The sequence below is a fragment of the Buteo buteo genome, chromosome 7 (genome assembly GCF_964188355.1).
Source record: "Buteo buteo chromosome 7, bButBut1.hap1.1, whole genome shotgun sequence".
Classification (NCBI taxonomy): Eukaryota; Metazoa; Chordata; class Aves; order Accipitriformes; family Accipitridae; genus Buteo; species Buteo buteo.
In genome coordinates, this window is record NC_134177.1 from 5756212 (window position 1) to 5782241 (window position 26030).

The 26030-nt window shown below is 42.2% G+C and overlaps 1 protein-coding gene across 4 annotated transcripts in view; it reads right to left on the bottom strand.

Annotated features, from left to right (window-relative positions):
- Nucleotides 1-26030, bottom strand: part of MECOM (MDS1 and EVI1 complex locus) — a 344986-nt gene that overhangs the window by 137639 nt on the left and 181317 nt on the right. The gene's annotated exons all lie outside the window — the stretch shown is intronic.

The following is a 26030-nucleotide window of genomic DNA, read 5'->3' on the forward strand; positions in this document are numbered from 1 at the left end:
AATGAATCTGTAATAAGATATATACACACAACAAATAATAGAGGTGGTTTGTTGTGTTTGGGGTTTTTTTTGCTGAAAAAAATATATACCGAGGTAATTAAATTGCTAACATGATGGATGGCCTCATTTTATATTTGAATTCGAAGTGACTTGCTATAGCATATAAAAAAGTGACTTACTGCAAAAAAGGATAATGCTATAACTTGCACTGAAATAGAAATATGGATATTTGCCTTGAATTCTGAAGAATCAAGCTTTGTTGCTCTCAATGACAATGTATAGCATTGGGACGTTTGATCCCAAATCCTAAAATATTTTGTTGGCATTAGGTAATTCAAACTCAAATTTATCTCCCATATGTAAGGAGAGAAACTGAGGCGCTGTGAGGTTGCAGTGTATTTCAGATGACTTACCAAAAAAAAAAAAAAATCATAATAAGCGTGGGGAAGGAGACTAGTTATTTAAGTACTAGACCTTATACAAGCCCTGTACAATAATATATTGCATGTGGCATTGGCAGCATCACCTGTAGTCAAGGTTGCACAAACTCCCATTTACAGATCCTGTTTTCAGCTGTATTGACCTAAAGAGACCTGAAGAATATCCTATCAATACCACTGTCGCAGAGTCGCAATACAGGAAAATTGTCTGATTTCCTCCTCCCCCCTTCCTCCCATCGTGCAGGAAAAAAAGGAGCAGCACTGACGAACCACTAAAAATATTTCAGAATAGCTCCAGGACTTCCATGGAGCCATTAAACAAACTAAGGATTTGATGTCATGTTTGAAGGCCTATGTTAATGTGAAGTTTGGGTTGTAATGCATTATAATTTAGGAGATCTAATTTTGCATTTGTTCTCTTTCTATGAGAAATTTGTGATCCATACCACAAGCTGCGGAAGCTATTGGCCAGCAGCCATAAAAGTATTAAATGTAAATGGCTTGTTCCATCGGCAGTTATTTGCTGTGCAGCAACGCTGTTTTTAAAAATCCACTCAAAACCCCTATAAATCCTGGTATATATTTTCTTGCTTTTGCCTGACACTCATAGAGTTAACAGGCAAAACATTTCAATAAAACTTCCATACAAAAGAGCTAAGATGTTAAAAACTCACTGTTAACATCTGTTCATCATTTCATTGTGCGGCCACACATTAGATAAACGTGCTTACTCATAAGAGCACAATACCTAACCGTGACCTCAGCTGTGACATCAAACAAGCACATGGGGGAATTATTCCACGCTTTTGGCATCAGCGCGGTTGACTTTCACAAAGGGGGGAACAGAAAAACTGTGCCTGACAAGTGGTGAAACTGCAGGATTAACAACCAACTTTTATCAGTCCTTTGCTGTCGGTTTCTTTGCAATAGGAAAATGTGTGCGTGTAAATAGGTCCATCCCCCGAAATTAGGCAAATGTCGTAACGGGCCGGTTAACTAACCTGTAATTACACTGTCACTTGTATTAACTCCATCACCCGCTAATAGAGTAAGTTATAGTGGAAGCAGCCAATGTTGTTAGGAGGGTTATTTATTTTATGCCCTAATTAATCAGTACTGACACTGAACCACATCCTTCCTCCTTCCTCATTATTTAAATCACCCATTTATATGGATGAGCCTCTTTGCTTTGTGCATTTCATTAATGCCTTAGCATGCTCCCACAAGGAGAGCGGCGGGCACTGTTCCGGCGAGGGGGGTAACAGAAATGCCGGCAGGCTGCTCCTGCTCTCCCAACCTTTTTTCCCTGGGAAGGGCAGCGGGGAGGTCAATGGGATCGAGTCTTTGGGCTCTCACGAGTCTGGTCCTCCACGGTGCCGAGGAAAAAGTGACTTCCCTGGGTTGGCCCAATTTCAGGCATTAGGTACTTGAGGAGACTGAGGAGGACGTCTCTATTTGGGAGGGCACCACCACACAAGGAAACCTTTGCTTCAAGTCAGGCACATGCTTAAGTGATTTCCCGAATCTGGGTCCTGATCCTAAAATTGGAAGCGACAGGCAGAAGTTTCCTTACCCGCCGATCGCCCATCCTGAGGCTGTGAGTGAAATAGAGACGCAAAACTACTCGGTCTGCAGAATGGACATCAAAGCGTGGTGGGTTTAAATTGAATATGAGGCAATTTGGAAAACTGAATTTCAGAATATCTTGTGCAGGGCTTTATGCAGGGGTATACAATCTCTTACAGTTCAGCTGAAGTGTTTTTATTTACCCCCATGTTTTGAAGGGGTTAACTCTGCAGTATTTTGTAACAGAACAGCCAAAACACAGTCTAAATCAAAGTAATTTTGATGGAATATTTTAAAGAAACTTTTTTTCCCAATCCTTTCTTTTACATTGCCCTTTTCCAAATTTTTTGCTGAACACACACGTCCTAGGTAAGTACTTGCTGTTGCATGTGTGTAGACTCTGCAGAGCAGCCTGAAGAGGCTAGCAGAATTTTTTAAGTGACTACTAACTTCTTTAAACAAAGTGCACAGATGGCCTCACATTAACAGCTCTCATTTAATGCAAGAAGCCTCTCTGCGGTTCTCCCGGAGGGTCAGCACGGGGATGGGGATGCCTGGCTGAGCACAACGGCAGCAGGGCAGACCCCAGTCCGGGCCCCTGGGAGACACCCACTCACAATTTCCATGCTGTGCTGCCCTCCCTGGCATCACAGTTGAAGAAGTTTAACCTTAAAAAAACACCCCAAACCTCTTTAAGTTGTTATTCTGCTTCCTGCCTTCAACACAGGCAGCTCCTGCAACAGTTCAATCACCTCTAAAGTGGGCCTGAGCTCTGAAAATTCAAAACTCACAAGGGATGGGGAGGAGGATGCACAGCCAGGACTGGGAAAGCTTTAACGGTGTAATACAGGAGCTCATGTGCGTTGCCCAAAACCAGCTTCGCGGGAGGATGGGGAAGGCACAGCAGGTCTTGTACCCCACACGCATGCCCACCCCTAAGGACCAAAATCTGAAACCAGCCCATTCAGGACTCCCCATGTCCCCTTCGGGTTGTCCAAAAGCCTCTGACACCTCTTTACATCCATGCCACGCTGCCCGAGGCACGTACACCTGGAAACGCACATTCATAGGTCAAACTGGTTATTGACAGACTCTTCGGAAGGTGCTTTTTCTAAAGGAAGACAAATGGCACAAGGCTGTGCATACTTTACTTGAGTAAAGCTTGAGTAAAGCTCAAACACAGCTTTGGTGAGCTTTTGGAGGACAAAAAACAGTTGCACGATTTAATTCCAAGCTGATAAACAAGATCCTACTCGCAACAGCTGCAAAGGGATTTTTAAAACGTCAGGAATTTTTAACCTGGAATAAGCTGAGACACTCTAGTTCAAGGAAATACTTTTAAATATTTTAAACTGTATTATTAATTTGAATAAGATTCTTTTTTTAGACAAAACATGTACACTTTTACCAGTATGGCTTTCAGGCAGCAACTCCCATGCCAACGCAGATAGCTGCAAACCAACGCAGCTTTCAAAAACGAGGAAACATTATCCAGTGCTACATTTTGAAACCAAAGGCCATGTGCAACTCCATTAATTTGTGGTTCAAGGCCAATAATTAAACCATCCAGGTTCCATCCAAATATTTTTCTGACTCCCCAAACATTTTGCCAAACCATGAACTAATTTTCACCACGAAGGCTTTCTCGTATTTAGCACATTTTTGGAGGCAGTTGCTCACTCGGCAGAGCTCCAGGGGCACTTGAAACCTCGCGGTGCAAACCGGTCAAAAGTTGCCAAGTACGTATTGTCCAATGAAACCTGGTGTGTCAGAAACCATATAAACCAAACCAAAGCTGTACAACTTTTCCATGGACTTCATACCCAAAGCCATACAAGGGTGCGGTTAGGGCCAGTTGCCCACACCGTGAAGTGTTCCTCTGAAAGTCTGCAGCTACAGGAGGTCTTTACAGACTAGATTTTGGCCAACCTTCTGTGTTACCTTTTGTGTGCGAAGGGCGCCTTGGCTGCGATGCAAGCCCCCAGCTGTTGTGTGTTTATGAGTGAAGAGAAAGGTGATGAGCCTCTAGTGGGTGTCATGAGGTTGATCCTTCCTGGCCAAAGCCCAAGGATTTGGAAAGTGCACCATCACACCGCATGTTTGAATGCCCTTCTTTCCTGTCCTATTACTCTGAGCAATTGAGGTGTATTACTATTACAACACCCAAATCTCATGCATGACTATCCACTTAAACCATCTGACAAGAAAAGCTTTTAAAGTCCGACATCTTTGCAGCGGAGCAAAAGTCAAAAAATCTTGGACCAACAAAATGCTCCGTCCTGCCCCCATTTAAGTCAACAGCAAAGCACTGGTCCCCATGGCTCCGCGCTGACAAGTATGAGAATTGCCAAAGAAATCCACATTAATTATCATTACTATGTCTGTTATTGTATAACAGACTGTGATTCTGTACTTTATCTCCTGGACCATTATCTCCTGCCATGTGATCTAAGTGTTGATACTGCTAATGTAAAGGAACACAGAACAGTAGTTATTTATCCTGCAAAAGACCTCGTGCTTTTCTTGTTCTATCAATCATTAAACAAGTAATGTCTTTTGTGTTATTGCCTTGACATTCATTAACACTCACGTCACAGGAAATCTTTGCAATTAAAAACCTTATTGACGATCTGTGGTTGTTTCTCATTGGCATGTAACAAGCAAGATAATAAAAAATGAAAACAATATTGTTATCATAGATAACTGAGGAGGTTTTTCCTTTTTCTTTTTGTACCTCAACTATTCTAAAGTTGCTGGTCTCTACTTTTTTTAATTTCAACATGGACTCGAGGGCTCTGAATGCTGGCAAACCACTTTTTTATCAGCCCTGAACATCTGAACACCCCTTTGACATTAATCCCGTATGACCAGCCTTTGTGGAAACACTCAGTCTTGGAAAAGTCAGGCTATATGAGGACAAGACAAATGTTTCTCTCTCCATGCTATTCTGCCCCTTGGAGATGCATAAGGACCACGTGTGCAAACCAGTGACCTAAGAACACTGTGCTTTGCCCACTGTCCAGAACATGCATTGGACTGGTTTCCATATACTGTTGGTGCTGCCCCAGGGCCAACACCCTCCAGGAGGTGGAGGGAAGTTGGCAGGGAAGCTGAAGCCCTGGGAGGAGACACAAAGAGCTGGGATGGAGGGGGACCCTGTGAGGTGGCAGATCCCTGGCTGACCAGCAGCTCGGGTCCGGTGGGAAGCAAAACGGTGGGAAACCTCTTGAACATGGCTTATGGCCAGTTTACCCATGCCTTCTGCTGTGTCTGAAACCACCTTCTCTTTTTACAGTTGCATGGAGTCTCAAAAATTTAGGCTGGTTATACGAATGCTACCTTCTGTTGGGACAAAGGGCCAAAAGCTTCTAACCTTACAGCTGATAGCTGGGACGCATCAGTGCATTCTTTCTTCTTGCAGAAGAGGCTGAATTTTGCATGTGCTATGAGCATTATCTGTGCCACCTTTCACTGTGGGACACAGCAGATTAAAGCGCTTGCATTAAAGTGCTGGTGTCTGACTGGGGCTCTGGAATTAAGTCTGTGCTTCTTGCAAACCCAGACTCCTGTCTGCCTTGGGCCATGCTGTCTGAAAGGTGCCTTCTAGAAGATAATAAGCACAACCTCAATTCCCACAGACACTGACATAATTGAAAAATTAGACCATTAGGCTCTTACATTCTTACAGGCTGTTTTAATTGCAGTCCATATATCTTGAGCATATTTACTGAATGCTCCGTGTACACGGAGGTAGCTGAGGAGTGGGGGCAAATCTGCAAGCTTGCTACAGAATTGAGACAGAAAAAAAATAATTAAATCAGACTCATCCTTGCCTTACTTACTGTTATATTACAGTGCTGGAACTCTTAAATGCAGAGTTGTTAAGGCCAGAAGGGACCACTATAATAATTTCACCTGATATTCTGCTTAATGTCATACAATTTTTGCATTTCTGCTCAGTGACCATACTTCAAATTTACACCACTGTAAGAGAAAGAATCAGAGCCATTCATTTCAGAAACACTATGGCCACAAAGAACATTTGGAACAAGCTCCTATATACATCCATCTCTCTTGATAATTAGCAAAAGTAGGAGCAAAACTCTGAAAATGACCCTACAGTAAATTGTGTATTTTCAGTTCTCAGATATGGTAGCCTCTATTTGAAGCCTAAGACTGCATTTATGATCAGCCAGAATGCTGGAGAGTACACAGTGTATTCGACATAGTAGCAGGCTGCCTTTTGTTGTGCACCACAGTAGTTAAATAAACGTCTATCTTTTCCTTTTTCTGGTAATTTAAGAATTAGTAGTGTTGATACCAAATCTGGCCTGCCTATGGCTTTTCTTTTGACATCAACAGTAATGACCTTAGAAAGAATCACATTTATAAAACAATCTAACAAAAAAAGTATGTAACAAAGCATGACAAGTATATTTGTCTGAAATGTAAGTAGAAAAAAATATCAATTTAATGTTACAGGTATTTATATTATTCGTATTTTATGCCACTGATTAAATTCTTTTTCACACCCTGTAACAAATACAGTCAAGTGATAAAATTAACAACATTTTTATATTAAAAAAAAAGCCATTTCTACCTTTGGTATTCACCTTCATTCATCGAGCTTCATAAGAGAATAGATTTTGCAGAATTGAGACCAACACCAACATTCAGTAAATTAATCCGACAGCAAACCCCACTCCCCTTGGTGCCTCCACAGTTTACTAGACTACTGTGCAGGCCAGAACACCACCATTTTTACCACAGACTTTCAAGGCCATCTAAACTTTTTCAAGGCAAAACAGCATTACACTTGTGAAATCTGAAACAAGTCTCAGGAGATATTCTCACCACAAAAAAAAAAAAATCTACTTTAGGTATCCTATATGAGATAAAAAGTAGAACTTCATATAGAAAAATGTTCACCTGCTCCCACTGCCAGTGAGGGGCTGGGTTTCTATTCAAAACATAGCTGCTGCAGGGAGGCTCCCATGCATCTTCTGAGGAATGAGTCTTCTCCACCAGTCCAAGAGAAATCAACTTTTTAAAGGGTGAAGCGATACATTCAGTAGCACAGATATTACAGAGCTATTGCTTCTACCTCCCATCTCCTCCTACAGTTTGGTGACAGCCACTCCCCAGTGTACAGGTGCACCTATACTAGTTCTCTACAGCTTACCTGACCTTGGTTTGGTACCCGTCTACAAGTGTGGCACCAGGATGAAACCATCCTGCGAGGGCTCCAGGCATCCTCGTACCTGGTGGGACAGTTTCATAGACAGTAAAAGTTGTTTCATCTGAAATCACTGCAAATTTATAGACACGGTAAACTCGTACCACAAAACAAACCACTGCCTTTGTGTAACTTTATTGAGAAGGAGACTTTGCCTGTTAAATCCTGGTTAAACCACAGAGACTGGGCTCAAACAGCCTATTTTCTCTTCTGGCTATTCTGTAGATCCATGCACCACCTACAGTAAGTCTTTTTATCTCCCTGCTCATCAGTTTGCCATGAGTAATGCGATGAGCACGTTGGACAGAAATAAGAGACCTCAGGTATTTGGGCATTAAATGGATGAACGTTGTGGAAAAGTGTATTGTGAGGGGAATGTATAACGCAAACAGGGATGAGATAAGAGATATCTGATTCACAAAGATTATGTCTTTTGTGCCCAATATATGGGTGGCTAGCAGGTCACTGTGCAGGAATTACAAGTAATATAAGCGGGCATGAGGAAGCAATATTTTAACTTGAAAGGACTTGTAGAAGGATGAGAGAGAATTTGCATAAAACCAATACAGAGTAGATGGGAATGGACAAGCCTGCCTCTATCAAACACACGCCAAAGGAAAATTACAGAAGAACAAGGAAGTTATTGTAGACACCACTTCGATATCCTAACCATATATGAAACCAAGAAAAACTCTAAATCCACCAGAACAATCGCCTAAAGGGTTTAGCAAAAGGCCCCAAGTTTCTGCTAGAAAAATATCACATTACTGGTGACAAAAAAGCCTTATCACATTTTCCCGCCTTTAATTGCTTTAGAAGGCGAAATACCTATGCATGCATGCAAAAAAAGTTGAGGGTAAATGCAAAGGTTACTGCTGTATTAATGTGTGTTATCTGCCCTCTAACTTTTTTAGCACTGTTTTGAGAACATGAAAAAAGGTAGTCAATGCCAGAAGTATCTTTTCTGACAGCAAATATTTGGGAAAGTTTATTGTCTTTAGCCATACACCAGACCTTTTTTTTTTTTTTTTTTTAACAAACAAAAAAAAAAAAGAAAGGAAAAGAAAACTGGCTCTGGATTCAAAGAAGGTTGCAGAAAATAAATGTTATGTTGATAAGTATCAGTGTTCTAGAATTACAAGTCCAAGATGTTTTTAGAGGCATGTGTCAGAGACGATGGTAAAAGGCAGAGAAATATGTAGGCAGAAGTGTGAAAGAAGTCTAGGCAGAGGTGTGAAAATAGTTTATAGTTCATTAAAAAGAGGCAAGAATGCAGAAACTTTTCCAAGCTGGAGCTGCCCAACTCTGCACTCGCTTTGAAGATCTTCTGCCGAGGTCGTTCTGGGAAGCTAATGCCCCTCGAGTGCCGTAGTATCCTTTCGTGGGACTCTCCGGCAGGAGGGATGGAGGGGTGTGGATCTATTAAAACTACTGTGTTTGGAGGAGAAACGTGAGGCACTTCCTTTTCTGCAATGGCAGGCTAATTTTATTCTGTCTATACTCTAGAGGAATCAAATGCTTGATGGATAGAGCCTAAGAAAATCCCAATTCAGGCAGAGAATCGTAACACAAGAATAATTTGTTATATAGTGACTGGATGCCAGCAGGTGCTAGGAGGAGAGAAGGAAGCAAAAGTTAGCAATGGGCTAAAAGACAGGCTGTGTTCCTACAAGCCCTGAGGAGCAGTTTTGACCGTATCAGCTTGACGATGCCACATTGACAGACCTCTTCTCCCATTGTACCTATGAAGGAAGAGAGGTCTGTGAAGCCCCAGGCCTTATGATGTTCTTATTATTTTCTAGTAATCTGGAACTATGAAATAAAACTTCAAACAAACAAAGAAGACAACAGAGATGCCCATGGTGGACTTAGGTAAGAAAAGAAAAGATTTGGTGCTCGTGTGACTTGAGAACTAATTTCTGAGGAACATTCCTCCATCCTTCCTTCCCCTCCCCTTCTTTCCCCTCCCCCATGACAGGATTATACACAGAAATTAGAGTGAAACCAAAACCTTTTAAAACCGACGTGGTAAGCTGAGACACTACTTGACAGTGCCGAGTTTCAGGCTGGCTGGACACAATGGAAGAACATACCTCTGCGACTCAGTACCCGAAATCCAGAATTACATTTCTGCTGGATGACACTTCAGTGGTGACACACATTAATAGCCCCGTTAAGCATAGATAACCCAACGCCGCTTTGGTGTCTCGCTACGAGCCCTTGCCAGTAATGAGCTTTAAAGAAACAATGACTCACGGTAATACGAACTGTCACAAGATCTCGCAGAAAAGGATATGAGATAGCTCAAGGACAGTGGCACACAGCCTGCCCCCGCGGTCTGCAGCACACCTCTTCCCACGGCCAGATGAAGGTACAAATAATACGACCAGATGAATAGACAACTGTTTATGTCCTATGAATCACACGAAGCCTTTCATCCCTCTTCCTAAACAACCCTGCTTCACTACCAATAAAGTTTCAACTGTTTTTCGGTACTGCCTCTCCTTCCAGCAACTGCCTGCCTGAATTTCTTCCCTGCTTCCTCCCCGCTGCTGCGATGAGACCCGGCGCTGCCATGTGCCCACAAGGTCCCCAACATCTGCCACGTGCCGCTGATGGGACCTGATTCTCCAAGGTGGGAACTAATGGGAGATAAAAGGTCTCCTGGAGATGAGACTGATAAAGGGCAGCACTTTGGCTATGAAAACGGCCTTTGGAAAGCCCTTTTCTCACACGCTTCCAACTATTTCTGCCCAAAAGGTTGTATTTTTTAATTAAAACCAGGCATTTTCTTACCTGCAGCACTGAACACCTCAGATCTGGAAACCCGACCTGTTGTTGTGCAATCAGGGCTTAAGCCACCGCATCCACGTGTGGAGCAGAGAGCAGGGCGGACTCCGGCTCTGTGCATCAGCTCCACCGTGCAATCAGATAAAAAACCTCAAATCCTTACAAAAGAAGAAAATGCCAGCAGCTTTTCTAAGGAATATTTGTAATGGACCTTGCTGGGTGAACAGCAGCTTGGGAGCAATGTTTGTGGCAGAGCTATAAACTAATGAACAAATTAAAAGGATTTACAAGAGTAATTTAAGTCTTGAGCCAAACCTACTGAACGTCAGGAGATGATTCTCCCAGGGTCAGGAAGAAATAATTAGCACTATAGTTGTAGAAGAGGGTTTAGTATCATTTCTTGCCCTACCAATTGAAAAAAAAAAAAAAAAAAAAAGGTTATCCTTTCGGTTATGGCAGTACATGTACCGGAAGATTGTTCCTTATCTCTTCAGTGCTTCACCTGGCTCTTTTTATAGACCCTTTGTTCTTGTTTCAACCCACCTGTTACAAGAGGGTGCTTTCCCCCCCCCATTTTAATGACCCAACACTTTAGACTCCGGATTTTAACTCTATCTCTGACATCTGAATTCAAAGCCTCCAGCCAAATTGTTTAAGGCTCAGTGGGCTTGCATACGTATTGTAAGCTGGAGTTGTCATTTTTTTATACCCCAATGTTCCCTGTCCATATTATCACACTTCTTTCATTACTGGTGAATGTGGATGAAAACCTGAACAACTAACCTGAGATCTGAAAAGATCTGCATTTGGGTGTTTGGCTTTTACATGGATACCCGAACGCCTGCTGATATCAGCAGGAGCAATTCCAAAAGGCTCTGACCTCTGCATGTAACTGAAGAATAACTTTATTTGCGGAGATGCTCAGTACTATGCTATTAAGTGGCGATTAGTGAGAGCTTGTAACCATGAAAAGTTTTCATTACAATGTGCAATTTAAGAAAATATTAAAGGTAGGATGTAAGTGAGGAACAGAGAGGTGTCTGAACGCAATGCTGAAGGTGGCGGCATCAGTGTCCACTGGTCTAAGTCAAAGTGCCCTGAGGACGTTGTATTCCTTCCCCAGGGGCTGAGCTAGGAGAATGGAAAAGTTCTCTACAATTCAATAGCAATGAAATCAGGAAGGAGTTACCTAGCAGAGGTCCATGAAAAATGTTTGGAGCCCCTAAAATTATAGAAAATAATACAGAAGGATATAAAAGATGACAAGTATCCTTTCTATGAATTTTTAAACTCTCAGGTAGTTATTATATTGGTCCCAATTAAATCCCAGAGGATCACTCAAAGCCCCTTTCAGAACCTGCAGTATCTCAGGCATCACTATGTGGTATTTAAATCACAGGGGCTTTTATCTGAATGTACACAGAAAGCCAAGGTACACGCTAGAGCTATTCTGAGCACGTGAACTACGCAAGGCTTACTTTCTACAAACTGGGAGGAAAGGTACCAACACACAGAGATTGTCCACATTATATTTTTCACAGGATCTTTTCATTGAAAAGCCCCTGCAATCCCTTCCCACTAATCCAGGCTGAACGGTACATGGAGAAGGATCTTTCCAGATACTTTCCCTTTAGATTACAAAAGGAAACATTAATCAAGCAAAAGATGGGAAATTATGACACCTAGCTGCTAAAGTTCAGCCCCAGTGGCCAAGTCAGAGTTGATCACAGGTGACTATCCATCAAAAGACCTATCATAACACACATTAAAATGTCTGAGTTAATCAGGACAGTAGCCAAGAACAATATTTTTCTGCTAACTTTCATAACAGCAGGTACAAAAGCAATCCCTTTGAAACACTGCTCTGGAAGCACTCGAGACCAAATTTGATTAACTAAACAAAATTCCAAATACCATTTAAACCAAATTATGCCATCTCCTCACTGCACACCTAATACAGGACCAAGGATGTTTTAGGTGAAGTTGGGGATGTATTAGATCTGCTGAGCTTTACGTGTGAGCTGGAAAACACATTGAAACCTGAGCTTAACCTCTGGGTTGCTACCTGTGATCACATTAAAACACAGAAAGTGAGATTGAGGGCTACTATACCACCTGATAGTGAAGTGAGATCAGTTGCGAGTATCGTTATGATTACTCTGCAAAATACTTTAATGTGGATGGGGAAGAATATCTTTATGAGGTTATTATAAATTGCACCATGTAGTCGTTAGAAAAATACCAGTGTGACTTTGTGCTCTGCCTTTTTCACACTTGGCACGAGGAAATGATAAAACAGTTTTATTGTTACCAGTAAAGACACTTCACATCTGTGAGATTACTTCCTCCTGAGGATCTCCGAGCCATTTCTCCCAGCCTTGGTGATTAGAGAGTTGCTCAACGGGGCAGGTGTTTATCCTCAGTGCCGCAAGCGAGGAGTCAAGGCACGGCGGAGCTGCATGACTCAGGCACACACCGGACGTCGTTAATCGGGGGCAGATGAATCAGGTCCCAGCCTCAGGGTGTTAATCACAGCTCTGCACTTGCCCTCATTTCTCCCCAGCCCTGCACCAGGGGCTCCTCCTCACTGTCACATCCAGAAATGTTAGCCGGGAGCAGGTCCTTGTCACGCATCGGGTGGACCTGTGCCTGTCGGTGGACAGTTTCCAGAGGGAAAAGGCAAAGTTTTTTTCATGGATGACAGTTTGCAGGCGAGTGGGCAGCACTGCTATGGAGGAAGGAGACGAGACTGGTGTCGCCAGCTCGCAAACGACTCACAGACACTGGCCCAGAGCTGGCACCATCAGGCTGGCTCAGCACCCAGAGTAGTCTTAAAGGAAGGGATTTTATTAATATTTATTTTTCTGGAGGGAAACCTAGTAGTCTGGAGGGAAATTGTGCCTGTGGCAATGCAAGTCAATGGGAATATTGAGGGTGAACCTGGGCTCAGCGCTGAACTTGGTCATTGGAGCAGGTTGTTAAGGCACGCACTTAAAAGTTTTACTGGAATAAGCCTAAAAGTACGCTGTTTGAGTGAAGCATATTTTTAAGCATCTGACTGGTAAGGATTTTTTTCTGCCAACACATGAACTAATTTATGATCTATAAAAGTAACAACTACAAACACAAATAATTTATTCTAAAAAAAAAAAAAAAACCAACTCTTTATCAATGACAAGTGTCATTGCCACTGCTGTATGTATTACTACTGCTCATCACTTGGAGTGGTTTGGTGGAAAGGATCATCATATAATTAAATGGCTATAGACAGAGATGTGCACTCGGTGCATTGGTGAGCTTTGCCAGAGGGACATTACATTTAGTTATGTCAGTGCAAGCGAATTTCCCAGCTTTGCCCCAGGAAAGTAAAAAAATCCTTTGTCAGGCAAATGATGGATGCTTATAACATTATACAATGAAAGAAGAGCTCAGGATATGTATACAATGGCTTCAGTTCAAAAGAGTCTGCAGCAACAAGCTCAATAATGGAACTTTCAAGTTATATACCTGTAAACCAAACAGAAAGCTGAGAAACCTTCCGTCTTAGATGGATAAACTGTTTACCTAAACAGAAAAAAACCACCATTAATTCTCATAAATGACAATGCAAAGATGCACAGACTGATAATCCAGGTTGGGTCTGCTGGGTGGTGTCAAAAGCACACGCTTGCACAGCCCTTGTGCCTTAGATGCAGCTCACGCAGCCCCGAGCAAGGAGCTGGGGACGGCTCCTGCTCTTTCCAAGCCCAGCTATAATAACTAAAACACAGACTAATTTCCATGTTTGTGATTTCCGTTCGCAGTAACAGGATATAGGTATGATTCATAAAGAGATGTCCGAAGCGATTTTAGAAGATGCTTCAGATGGCACGCGCTGGAGCCGAGACCGCGGGGCTGTCCAAGCGGGGAGAACCGCAGGAGGGAAACATGACACACGCAACCCCAGACACGTCCCTGTGCCAGCTCACCCCATGGCGGGGCCGGATCCTGTCCCCCGGCTCCACGTTGGAGCCACGCATCCGTGACCCGGTGCTCCCCAGGGCACCGCAGTCCCGCTCCCAAAGGGGAAATTCTGCTCACACCAGGGGCTGGGAAGGAAGAAACCATGTCCTGCGGTTAACTGGGAGGAGTGGAGGGTGGTGGTTTTCTTTCCAGTTTCTCTGGAAGTGTCTGTATGGCATTAAGTAAGTTCGTTTCTGTAGCGTAGTTTTCGCATCTGGAAAATGGGAAGGGGGGATAAGACTCAACTTTGCGAATGTGTTAGAAAACATAACACTTTAATGTGTATCCAGTAATTTGAGATCCCGGGATAATAGTGTGGAGAATTATTATTATTATGACAGAAGGCATTTTTACTTCTAATGCACAAAGAAAACAAATAGCAAGAGAGGGAGGTTCGAAGATCTAACGTTCATTTTCTTTTTATTTTTGAGCTTTCTAATTTTTCAATAATTGAGACCACAGATGTTCAGTTCCATATGTGCAACAACCCAGTTCCAACCCCTTCTGAAAACCGGTTGCCAGCTATGGAGGCAAGTAAGAATATACTAAGCAAAAACAAAGAAAAAAAATATTTAAATTAAAAAAAAAAATGTTGATACTTCTGTAATTCACAATGATTTTCTCAAACCAGCCAGAATCTGCAGAAGCATTTGACAGTGTCTGGGCTTACAGCCATGGACAGTATCCACTGCTTAGTGTTGTATAATTTACAAACTCCTGTTCTTTCAACAACTACTCAGAAAATGAAATTGTTAAGTAAATATATAGCAGAAAAACAACTCAGAAGAACAGAGCAACTCCTTTATATCATTCAAAAGGTGATGGCCTCTGTGAGAGAAAACAATTTTCTGCAGTCTGCCAGAGCTAGAAGAACTTCAAACAAACCAAACAACATGAAAGCTATGAAAAAAATTCGCATGCTTTTTTCCCCGTAACCTCTTCTGCAGCGGTATGCGACATGGAGATAGGTCCTTACACGCATCTGCCATCCAGGGAAACAGTTTTCATGTGACTCTGCTGGGCTCTGATACTATCAGATTACAAAAGTGACAGTAGTTGAGAAACACATTGCAGAAAAGTACGTCTGTGCTTGCTGAGGCTGCTCGTACTACTGGGCTACGGCTTGCTTATTGTTTTGGAGACTCTTTAGTCATCAGTCCCCAGAGAAAGGAAAGAGCTCCCAAATGAGTTGTCCAGGGAGAAGACCTGAGCCAAAACCTGGCTCCCAGGGACCTCAGGCCGACAGTGGTTACATCCCACTGTGCCCAGGGAACACGTTCATTCCGGAGCAGAGCGATGGGATGAGTGCATTACCTTTCCCACAGCTGGGTCAGGAAACTTAAGAAATTGCTCCTTTATTAAACATATTAGAGACTCAGCCTTGTTTGCCTACTGATATCCTTGAAGGAAGGGAATACAAAGATGAGGGTGTGAATGCTATCTGCTATATCACCACTTTCAGGCTGCTAGGACAGTTTTATTTGCTTTATAGTAATTCATTGCCAACTTCACACATAAAAGTTAAACACGCTTTTTAAATGATAACACTCAAAAGACAGTTTTCAGAAGAAAAAAAACACCAGAATGCAACTCTCTACTTAAAAGGGGTTAGGTGGAGGTTACTGAAAAGTGTTCCCAGGTTTGTCTCTCCTCGCTGTTCCAGTAAACATGGTGACCCCGGCCACCTGAGGGACGTAATGACCTGCGCGGCTTTGCCTTAGCAGAGCCTGGGGTGGGATAAGCGCCCAAAAGCACGTGCCCTGTGTGGGCTAGGACCATGCAGGAGCTCGGTGTCCCCCTCTCCGTGGGGCGACTGTGTCCTCCATGCCCTGCGAGCCGTTCCTGTGCTCATCCCGACCTCCTCGTGCTCCTCCCCGCTCCCCACTTCACCCCACCCAAGCACAAGCACATGGTGAGACCCTTAACATCAGTGGGCTTTGGACCAGCCATTAAACACTCTGTTTTCTCTAGCGGTGGCAAGAACAGCTTAAAAAAGCTTTGCTTAAATGGAGTTATGAAAATATCAGCCACTGATCCAGAAGTTCTCAACAATTCAGTGATGCAAGGTCACTCCTAATTGCCTCCATCTTTCCTATTCTCTCTCCAGAGAATAATTACTTCAAGAAACAAAGTCCTGGTTTATTTTACCAAGATCCAGAAATTCCCTGCTTTTATAACAACAAGCAACTCCCCTCTTCTTCCGCTTTGGACTAAAGAGAATATTACCACTGTCAGTTATATGCTGGGGAACTGTTAACCCTTAACATCCATGTGGTGAAAAAATAAACTGCAGAAATAATCGCCTCATGTTTAGAATTACTCAATACTGTTAAAACGATCATTTGTTTTGCTTGTTTGTAAATGGGAAGAACAAGACCATGCCTGAAAAGCATTTATTCTGTACATTAGCCAGAATAAAAATTCCCCTGGAATTGCTGTCCTGGAGCAAGGCACAGCATTTCAAAACTTCCCTTTTGATTTTTCAAATTCAAAAGCAAAAGGGATTATGTTAAAGCAGCCTAAATGCTCAGGTTTAGACAGCAGAGCTGTGCAATTCGATCTCTGTGCTGTGCTCATAAAAAAAGCCAAGTCAGGGTGGTAATTGTAAGTGAAAAGTGGAATTTTAGAGTTGGTCTTATAGTAGCTGTTACCTGTCAGAGGAAAACGGAGTGGCCCGCTCAAGTGACTTCTCACTACTATTGCTATAGTAACATTATTACTATTTTATTGCAGTACTATAGTATTAACTATTCAACTAAACTTTATACCAGGCAAAAACAACCCTCACGTAACCTTTTTAGGAACAGCTTGGGAACAACCTGCAAAGACGACTGCTCCCAGCAGATGATGGAGCCCATCCCGCACCCTCTTAAAGCCTTCTAAGAAGGCTGAAACCTTTTCAGTCATCTCTGTTATTCAGTATTTCTCACAGCCATTTTCTGCAGCTACTCTGAGGTCCGTAGATCTCTCACAGACACTTTGGTGAAATCACCTGATACTCTGAATTTAAACTGTTTACATTCTCTCTGGCTGGATGCTGGAAGCGGTGGGGACACACGGTGCAGGCAGCACTCCAGAGTGTGTCTACTCAGAATCCAGCTTCAGCAATATTCTGCAAAACTACAAAAAAAAAAAAAAAAAATAAAAAAAAATCATCCTGACCAGGCTGTGCCAGGTCCCAGAGAGGCTACCTCGAGTGAGAAAAAACTCTCCTATGACCATGAACCTTCAGCAGCTTTTGATCCATTGAACTGTGGTTCTGTGTTGTTCTAGCCATTGTAGTAAGTGGTTTTGCACCTCCAGCTCCAGCCTAGATTTGGACAGAAAGTGCCAGAAACCTATAAAAAAGTTTTATAAGCATCTCTGACAGGGCCAGGAAATCCCAAAATCTCATGAGAAAGCCTGTTGCTTGTCATCTTCTTTTGCTTCAATATCACAGTGCTGAACCAGGACCTAACATACAGGTACCAAAAAAATCCTGAAATACTGGGAAAACCAAAGGGAGGAGTTTAACTACAAGAGAATTCTCTTGTTCTTCTGAATAGGCTCAGTTACAAATAAATTTATTAAATTCTTTCTCTAAATTACTCAATTTACTATGCAATTTTGCAGATTTGATAAGTTATTTCAGGGTAGGGCATCATGCTCTTAGTGGTCTGCCAGAAGAGAACCCAAACTGAATCTTTGAAGATTGTTCATCACCTGGACAAGTTTCCTGGTGATAAAAGTCCCATGAGAGGCTTCAAACATGAGAACATGAAGAGATGCACTCTGATCAAACCACAAGGATCTTGAGGAAATCTTATTTTTATAGATAAAACGATAATAAAAATCAAAGATTAAATTTTTCAAGCATAAATAAAAATAAAAACTGTTGTGTTCCAGTCTTAGAGTATATATTAACCAATAGACTATCTGCTTCTCATCTTAACATGTGTTGAGATAAATTTTGTTTTGCAAGAGACAAGGTAACAGTTGCTTTAAGAAAAAAAGATGAAGCAATGCAACCCCCTCTCTCTGGTGTTTAGTGCCTTTTTGGTCAGTCCCTCTCCTTTCTTAAGTGGAATTAACAGACCAGGGAAAAAAAACCGATTACCCTGAATCTTCAGTGTTGTCTGGAAGATTTTGTAAACCAAACACCGGTCTTATTTCCATATGAAGTTCTCCTTTGACATTACAAGCCTTTCTTCTCCTCAAGGCAGCTGTCTAGTTTCTGGACTATAATGTTTTCTTGCATTCATTTCTCAATCCGCTTAATATCATCCCATCTCTAAATCCACTTGGCAAGTCTGAAGCATAATCATCGTGATATAAAAATACTTTTAAGGGTCAGTCCTCTATCACCTGCCATCAGAGCAGACTATATTCTGTTTAATGCCTAAATGCTGCCTAACTGCCTCTGTGCTGTGCCCCTCTCCAGGGCCATCACCGCTCCTGAGAGACTAACAGTACAACACAGCAGCACTGATATCACAAATTAGCTTTTTCCCAGGTGAGGAAGAAGAGAGGAGTTTGTTATGTAGGTCATCAACCACTATAGCCAGCATTTCATGACAGCTTTTATTAACAGTAGCCTTCTGTATTCTCTTGCTTATGACTTTCTGACAATGCCTCTTTCCAGGATAACACCTTCCATGTGTAGCCTGAAGCCAGAGAAATATTTTTCCAAATAAATTTGATAACAAATCCTATCAACTGATTTGCAGGTTGGACAAGTATTTTAAAAACCCTTTACATCATGTGTTTGGAAAAAATGATCTAAGCTTAAGGTTTGGAAGGTGAGGTTGTGTACATTCCTACAATGGGAGATCAGAGAAATTAAGATTTTACATGAGCAGAACAGTGAACATGAAAATTTCAGAGCTCTGTAGAGATACTAATGATTTTAGCGATGCAGCATCCAGTAAGACAGGTAAGAATTATGATCCTCATTTAGACTGGGAGACAATAGAGCACACACATGCATAGAAAATCCAACAAGTACAGGAACCTGCAGGAAGGAGGGAACTTAGTCCCTTGAATCAGCCTCCTTCTCCATCCTCAAAAACCCCTGTCCACAATGATGAATCCCTCCAAAAAGAAATCAAGAGGATAGGCTGGAGAAACAACGAGCTTTTTCAACAATTCCTAAAATCTAACCTTGCACAAATGGGTATGTGTAGTGCCTCCATGGAGAAACCCATGGAAAAAAAAATGGGTTTGATAAAATTGTAAGTGTATTTCAAAATGTTTTTATGCATTATAATGTGCTACAACTCCAGGAGTGTCCCTGATTCAGCTACATGTTTCTATGCAAAATTACTGGGGGAAAACACGCAATCATACATTATCAGTATTGATCTATTGAACTAGCTGCAGTATTTTCTATAGATATCATGCTCTTTTTTGATAATATTTTTTCTTCCCACAACTAGATGTACCTTTCTGTCCTTTTGATATCACTGAGAATATTTCTACTGCCTGCGTTAGGAGCAAGACACCTTTGTTGGAAGAAAACGTCTAATGCACTTTAACCACCTCTACCTTGATGTCCAACAGCAGATTTTCAAGGGCAGATATGGGTGGTGACAACTCAGTTGCTTTGCAGAGTAGGGTAGCCATCTGTCTAAACACACTGTGAAATTACTATACACAGAACATATGTAGCAACACCACAAAAACTGTACTTGCAGAGAATATATTTTTCTAAGTATTGAAGCAAGATTATGACCCAAGACGAGACAGCATATGAATGTCTGCATAGAGACCCTCCCAAGGACACCCCAGAGTCAAAGCAAGGGTTAGTGTAACAGACCTACATTGCCGTTTTCATCTGAGGCAAAGGTTTTATCTGTGTAAACATCTTATTGCTCCACGTTAACAGCATCGCCACTTTAGCTGGAAAACATTGTGTACCATCTACAGATAAACCAAATATTGGCCTACCTATCCCAGGAACATCACCTTCCTGGAGGTGACTCTGCAGTTTCTCTGCCAGAAGAGCAAATTCAGTGTGCCCGCCGCACCGCTGATTGCCTGCATGCAAATAATCCTGACCAAGTTTTGTCCAATCTGCCTTTGAAAATTATTATTTTATCATTAACAAACATTCGGGTTGAAAAGTTTGTTTAGGTAAGTATGCCTTTCTGGGTCAGTCAGTCTTCAAGCCAGGAAACGCCACCACTGGTGTAATGGCCTTTTATGATTTCCTGGAAGAGCGTCTTATCATTTATAGTTTGTGAAAGACAGTGGACTTTCTACCTTCTGATAGAAAAAGGATAATATGTACTCAGTGCAAACTTCAGCCTGTTTAGACTAGGTAAAAGTAGCACATCATCTGTCCACCTACTTTTGTCCCATCATTTCCATTTTGGAAGCATGTATTAAGCTTTTCTCAATGAATATGAGAAAGTTTCTGCACTTTGTTTGACCCTGCTGAACTTTGCAACACTGACTTCTCAACACCCCTGCTGAAAAAAGCCACTAAATCTTACAAACTATCTCTTTGTTGTCTCTTGCTTTTTCCCAGCCCCTCCTTCCAATCTTACTGAGCCAGTTGAGCTGCACTTTTCACCTCCTCTGTTGACATGAAATGAAGTAATCACATTTATTTGAATATTCACTACAGATCTTGTCATCATCTCAGTTTATTAGCCAAGAAGATAGTGTTTCAAGAGCAAGTCTTAAAACTTTACAGCATGGATCCACTCACTCGCTAAAAGCAAAATAAGTGAATTAAAACCTCAATTCATAAAGCAAATAAATGTCATGTAGACACAACACTGAAATCAAGCCATGAAAGCTAATGAGCCTGCAAAACAGAAGTACAAAGCCTGAAAATGGTCTTAAAGCCATCTTCAAAAAACCCCAGGTAACTCTGTTAGGATGCTGCAACAGCCTGTCCCTCTGCAGAGCACAGACTCCGATTCACTCATTCACCACGGGGAAACGGAGAAATCCACGGGTGTGAGCGCGAGCACTTCCAGTCATGCACAAATGGGTTTGTGAAATATATACTACCTATGTATTTAAGTGTGCACTTATTAAAAACAAACACAAAGGAAGAAATAGCCACAGACTTTAGGATGCAGTGGATGCTTCTATCTGCTATGTGATGGTTTACAACTCTTTTTAACCATTTCCCCTGCCATATTGCTGATCTTGGGATGTAAAAATCACTATCCTTGCCTAAATACACAAAAAAAGAGAGACAGATACCAAACATTAATGTTTCCCTTGATCTACAGGCAAGATGCGTAATGTATGCATTATATATAATATACTCTGAAACTGTGGACTTTAATTTCTGCAAATTTAATTTACGCTCTATATGGGAAATGATGGATGTTATCTTTGGGTGAAATGTTGCTAACTTTCTCTGCCAGTCCCATTTAGTCCTTCTCAGTAGCATATCTGCACTGAATGAAGACTATCCCTTCTTAGAGAAGATGTGATTTAAAGCAAGCAAGAGGAAACCAAATTTTAAGCACCTTTGGGAGAGCACAAGAGAAAGGGCATGACCTTGATTTGTATCTGTTCTGCGGACAGAGGATTCAGTCTTTAAGTCTGTCACTAAAGCACTTTCCTCAATTTCTAAATTTACTGGGGAGTTGTTAAGATAAGGACAAGGAACATGATGAGAGGCAGGGCTTTTTCCTCTCATAAAAGAAGTGAGAGTGCCTTTCCAGCTGCTGTCTCTAATATTGTACAGAAGACCTGGGCAGAATTTGTATCTACAAGATAATTTCTGGAGTTCCTAAGGGGTTCTGAGGCCAAAACACCTCTTTTGAGTAGAGACTGGTAGAATTGAGCCTCCAGGATCCAGTCACTAGCGGAGTTCAGGGATGCTGTGCACCTTCCCAGAAAGAGGATGAAAAGTTAAAAGCCTGTTGACAGAAGACTTTGGGAAGAAGGGATTGTTTTCTTTCTAGAAAGATGCATTGAGAACAGAATTATTTTTTCAAGTGTTTTGACTGCAAAAGCCTGCTGTGGACTACAGTCCATGATGAAACTCCAGTTCTCTCTTATTATGCTGAAAATCTGCTCTAACAAGGCTGGGCTGAAAATGCACATGATGGACCACATAAATTGTCTCCTATAAAAACTCTAAAGGCTTTCCAGTTTCATCTTTTGGGGTTTTAATCTTTTAAAAGCATGTTCAGATTATATTTACTTGATTTTAGTGAGATTGTGCTCTAAAGTAAGTGGCCTGTGTGCACACACACTAGCACATGTGGAATTCCTTTTCGGTAATCCTCAAAGAGGCTTTTGATTTTACTTCTGATTCACCAGAAAAAAAGCACCAGTGAGCAAGTGAGATGTGCACAGGGATTTAAATGGCTCCAAGGTCACCACATACGTTTACATAGGAAACATATGGCTATGGGAAAACTCTCCCCTTGGCTGTAAATGGGTTCCTTGAGGTGTTTTCACAGATCTGATTCTCAAATGGATAAAAATCCTGTGAATCAAAGGCCAATTGGAGGGAAATGGTACCTGAGTTAATAAGGCAGCCCATCAGCAGCTTAGCTACGCCATCCCAGAGGCAAATCCAAAATCCGCAGCTGCGGGGACTGATCCACCAGGGTCAGCGGGGGCTTGGTGGCACCCAAGGGAAAATCCTCATCCACCTTCCAAGCACCGTGGTCGTCCTTGAGGCTGAAAAGGATGCAAAATGTGTCGCACAGGCAGCAACCACCAAGTTGCAGGGCAGGTCTGTGTCCTCTGACAGTGGGGGAAGCCTTTAGCAGATGCAAAGGGCAGGCAGGTAGGGGAGGAGCTGGAGGAGAGCTTTCTGCTCCTGCACAAGTCTCTGTCTTGCCTGGCACCATGAGAATGGCCACGCACCGAGCATGGGGCCGAGGACATCTCTCATCCCATGGGGCTGGGAAAGCAGGACGTCTCCTGTGCCCCATCGCAGAGCTGCACCCTGCCCGGCGCTGCCATTCACCCCCCAAGAATAAGGGGAAAGCTCCAGCTATTGTCCAGGTCCTGAAAGTCTATTATTAGAGAAGAATAAGCCTGAAATGCAACAGCTTTTTGGTGAAGGAAGCTTCACGTGACTCATCCATCACAAGCTTTATTATTGCTTCAGACCCTACTGCAGGTTTACAACCAGATGTTTTAGGGACCTTGCATTTTCCCCGTGAAATATTCCCTCCACTGTGTTTAAAGCTGACAGGCAGGTAGTTGTAAAGTCAGCCATAACAGTCAAAGCTGGCAAGTTTTGCCTCAACACGATAAAAAAGTCCGTTATTAGTACTTTGTGATTAATGATTGTATATTACAAATGTACATTAATAAGTATAATATACTCTCAGTATTTTATTGCTGCTTTTATGATATGACAGGCAAACCTATGAAAGCATATTTAATGTATTCGCACACCCATATTGTGCGTGTTATTTACACAAACTGTAGAGGTGGCTTAAAATGCATCTAAAAAGGACACCATCAAGGTTGGTAGGACTCCAGTGTAACCCATATTTTTATTACGGTTGTATCTCCTATGGGAAGATTTCTGCACTCTTCCTAATCTCTACATTTCTGCAATTTAGGGCAAACAAGGAAGGGAGAATTAGAAAAAAAATTGGCGTTGCAAGTGTAGCCTTGTGAGAAATAACCCAAAAGTGAAGAGGTTACTGCAGTCTGAGGCAGGGGAGAAAGGGCAAGGGAAATGCTGTAAGGGAGCAATATTAGTGTCTAGTGCCCAAGAGCGGAACAAGTAGAATTAAAAATTACTTTGAGTTCCTTTATGTGCCGTTGTTTTGCTGAGCTCACACACAGACGCAATGTTCGGCAACTTGCGCTTTCTTGACTGGCCACCACTTGCAGCCAAGGCTTGTAGATAGCGTAAAGCAGCAGACAAAGCTATATTGCGTCACCCAAAACCTTTATATTAACTATCAACTTTACTGGCTCTAAGTCAGGTTTCCAGGCAGCTGCAGCAGCTCCTGCAGAAGGGAAGATGCTCTGATGGTCTCCGGAGGACTTTGGCTGGTGCAGAGGCTCCTGCAGCCCCTAGGAGGAGTATTCTGCAAGCCAGCTCCTTCTGCTTTCACAACACCTTTTCATTTCCAGAGCAAGGACCAGCTCCAAAGCAGGCTCCTCCAACTATTTTTTCCAGCATTTACTTCTTATTGCTTTATTTGGGTACGCGATCGGCTGCCAGCATTCCCAGCAGGTGCTGTTCAAGTCTCTGTAATTTCTTTTCCCCTTTCTTGCATGGAAATAGAAGTCCAAAGAATCTGGGGTTTGGCCTCAGTTTCTTGCCTAATTTCTTCCTGCCCTGTTTACATAGTCATCATCCTTTCGGTGCCGTATGGACTGAGCACTGCTGTTGAGAAAGTAGTGCAGGATCTTTTGGGGGCAGGAGTATCTGAGCAGAGGAGGGTCTGAATCTCCACCTGGGCTGCACTGCCAGCACATCCAGAAATGGAGAGTAAATGCACAAATCCATTCCTGCAGTGAGTTCCAGGAAATCAGTGGAACAATCCCAAGCTCAGCAGTAGCTAGCTGATGGCAAAGATCCTGAAGGCAGCAGGGTTTTTTTTTCCCCTCCCAATTGTTTCACATAAGAAACAATTCCCCTTCCCCGGTATGTCAAAATACATCATAATAATTCATTGACACGCTGTTAAAAGAAAAATGTGTTTCGAACATCTGGATAAATGCATATGCGTGTGCGAAAGGGGCACCCTGGGCAACTGCATTTGTTAGCACCAATTTGCCAGGGCAAATTCCTGACTGTAGGAGCAGCAGATATGAATAGACATGCCCACAGATAAATAAGCTTCTGGGTCAAATACCTCAAGCTGCAGAAATCTTTGTTGTCAGTTTATCTGTGTCCTATTGGGGTTCCTCCTAATCAAAGATATGTGTATAGTTAAGAAGCCAAGAGAACAAAAGAAACTTGAGGGCAAACTAGACAATAAAAGAGAAGGTGCCATGAAACCCCTTGCTCAGATTAGGGCTAAGTAATTTAGAGAGATTTTCATTTAGAGAGATCCTACCCAAGAACAAAGATGGATGTGAGCTCAACAGAGGCCACAACCTATATGCTACAATAAAACAGACAATGTGGTCTACTAATAAATGCTGACAAAGGCAACTTTTTTTCATGTTGGGAGTTTCAGGGCTTTGCTGTCTTTTAAAGGCAGAGTTTTTCAATGAATGGAGCAGAGCAGTTAACACATGCCCAGATCCAGCGTCTGTCAATGCTGTACAAGATGTGTCCTGCATTCAACAGGGCTCGTGCCAGCAGCAGCTCCCAAGCTCAGCCCTAGCGTGGTAAACTCACCTTCGCTGGAAATTTGGAGCATTCTAAATGGTGAAAAAGGCATTTATTTAAACTGAAGTGATCGCTGAGACATTTGTCTTTAAAGGAAGGAATAAACCCTGTTCTTGCATGGGATGTTCTCTAAGAATTTCAATTTCAATCAATTTCTACATCATTAATTCAGTCAATCACACCAACACCCCAAGCACCCAATGCATCCTTTGATTACAGATGAAAAAACATATGTACAAGACCCACATTTTTTAGAGTACCTTCCTTTTGTGGGCGTTCTGCCTCTAGTCAGCACGAGATGATTTTGCCAGTGATCTGACCCTAGCAGTTCTTGGTTACAGTCCCTGCAGGAGTCGGATGCTTGGCTCTGCTAGAAAACAGTTTGCATGGAAAAACTTGGTGGCAACTTCTGAAAACTTGAGCTCAAGGGACTTGTGCTATAGCATGCAAAGGAGCCAGGCAATAGGGTGTTTTACTCTTAAAAACTGTTGTAAAATCCATTTATAACCTCACAGGAGCAGCTCATTTGTTTCCAAAGGAGGTGGTTATCCAGGCCAGCGGAGGATTTCAGTGTTCAGCTAGTAAGGATGAGCTTGCATAAACTATACCCAACTTTGATACAAACCCAAATAAGCTTTTGGTCTTTGGGGTTGTTTTCCTTTAACATTTAGGTAATTAGTCTCTATTCCAATCCACTTGGAATAAAATGACTGGAGCAATTTTCTAC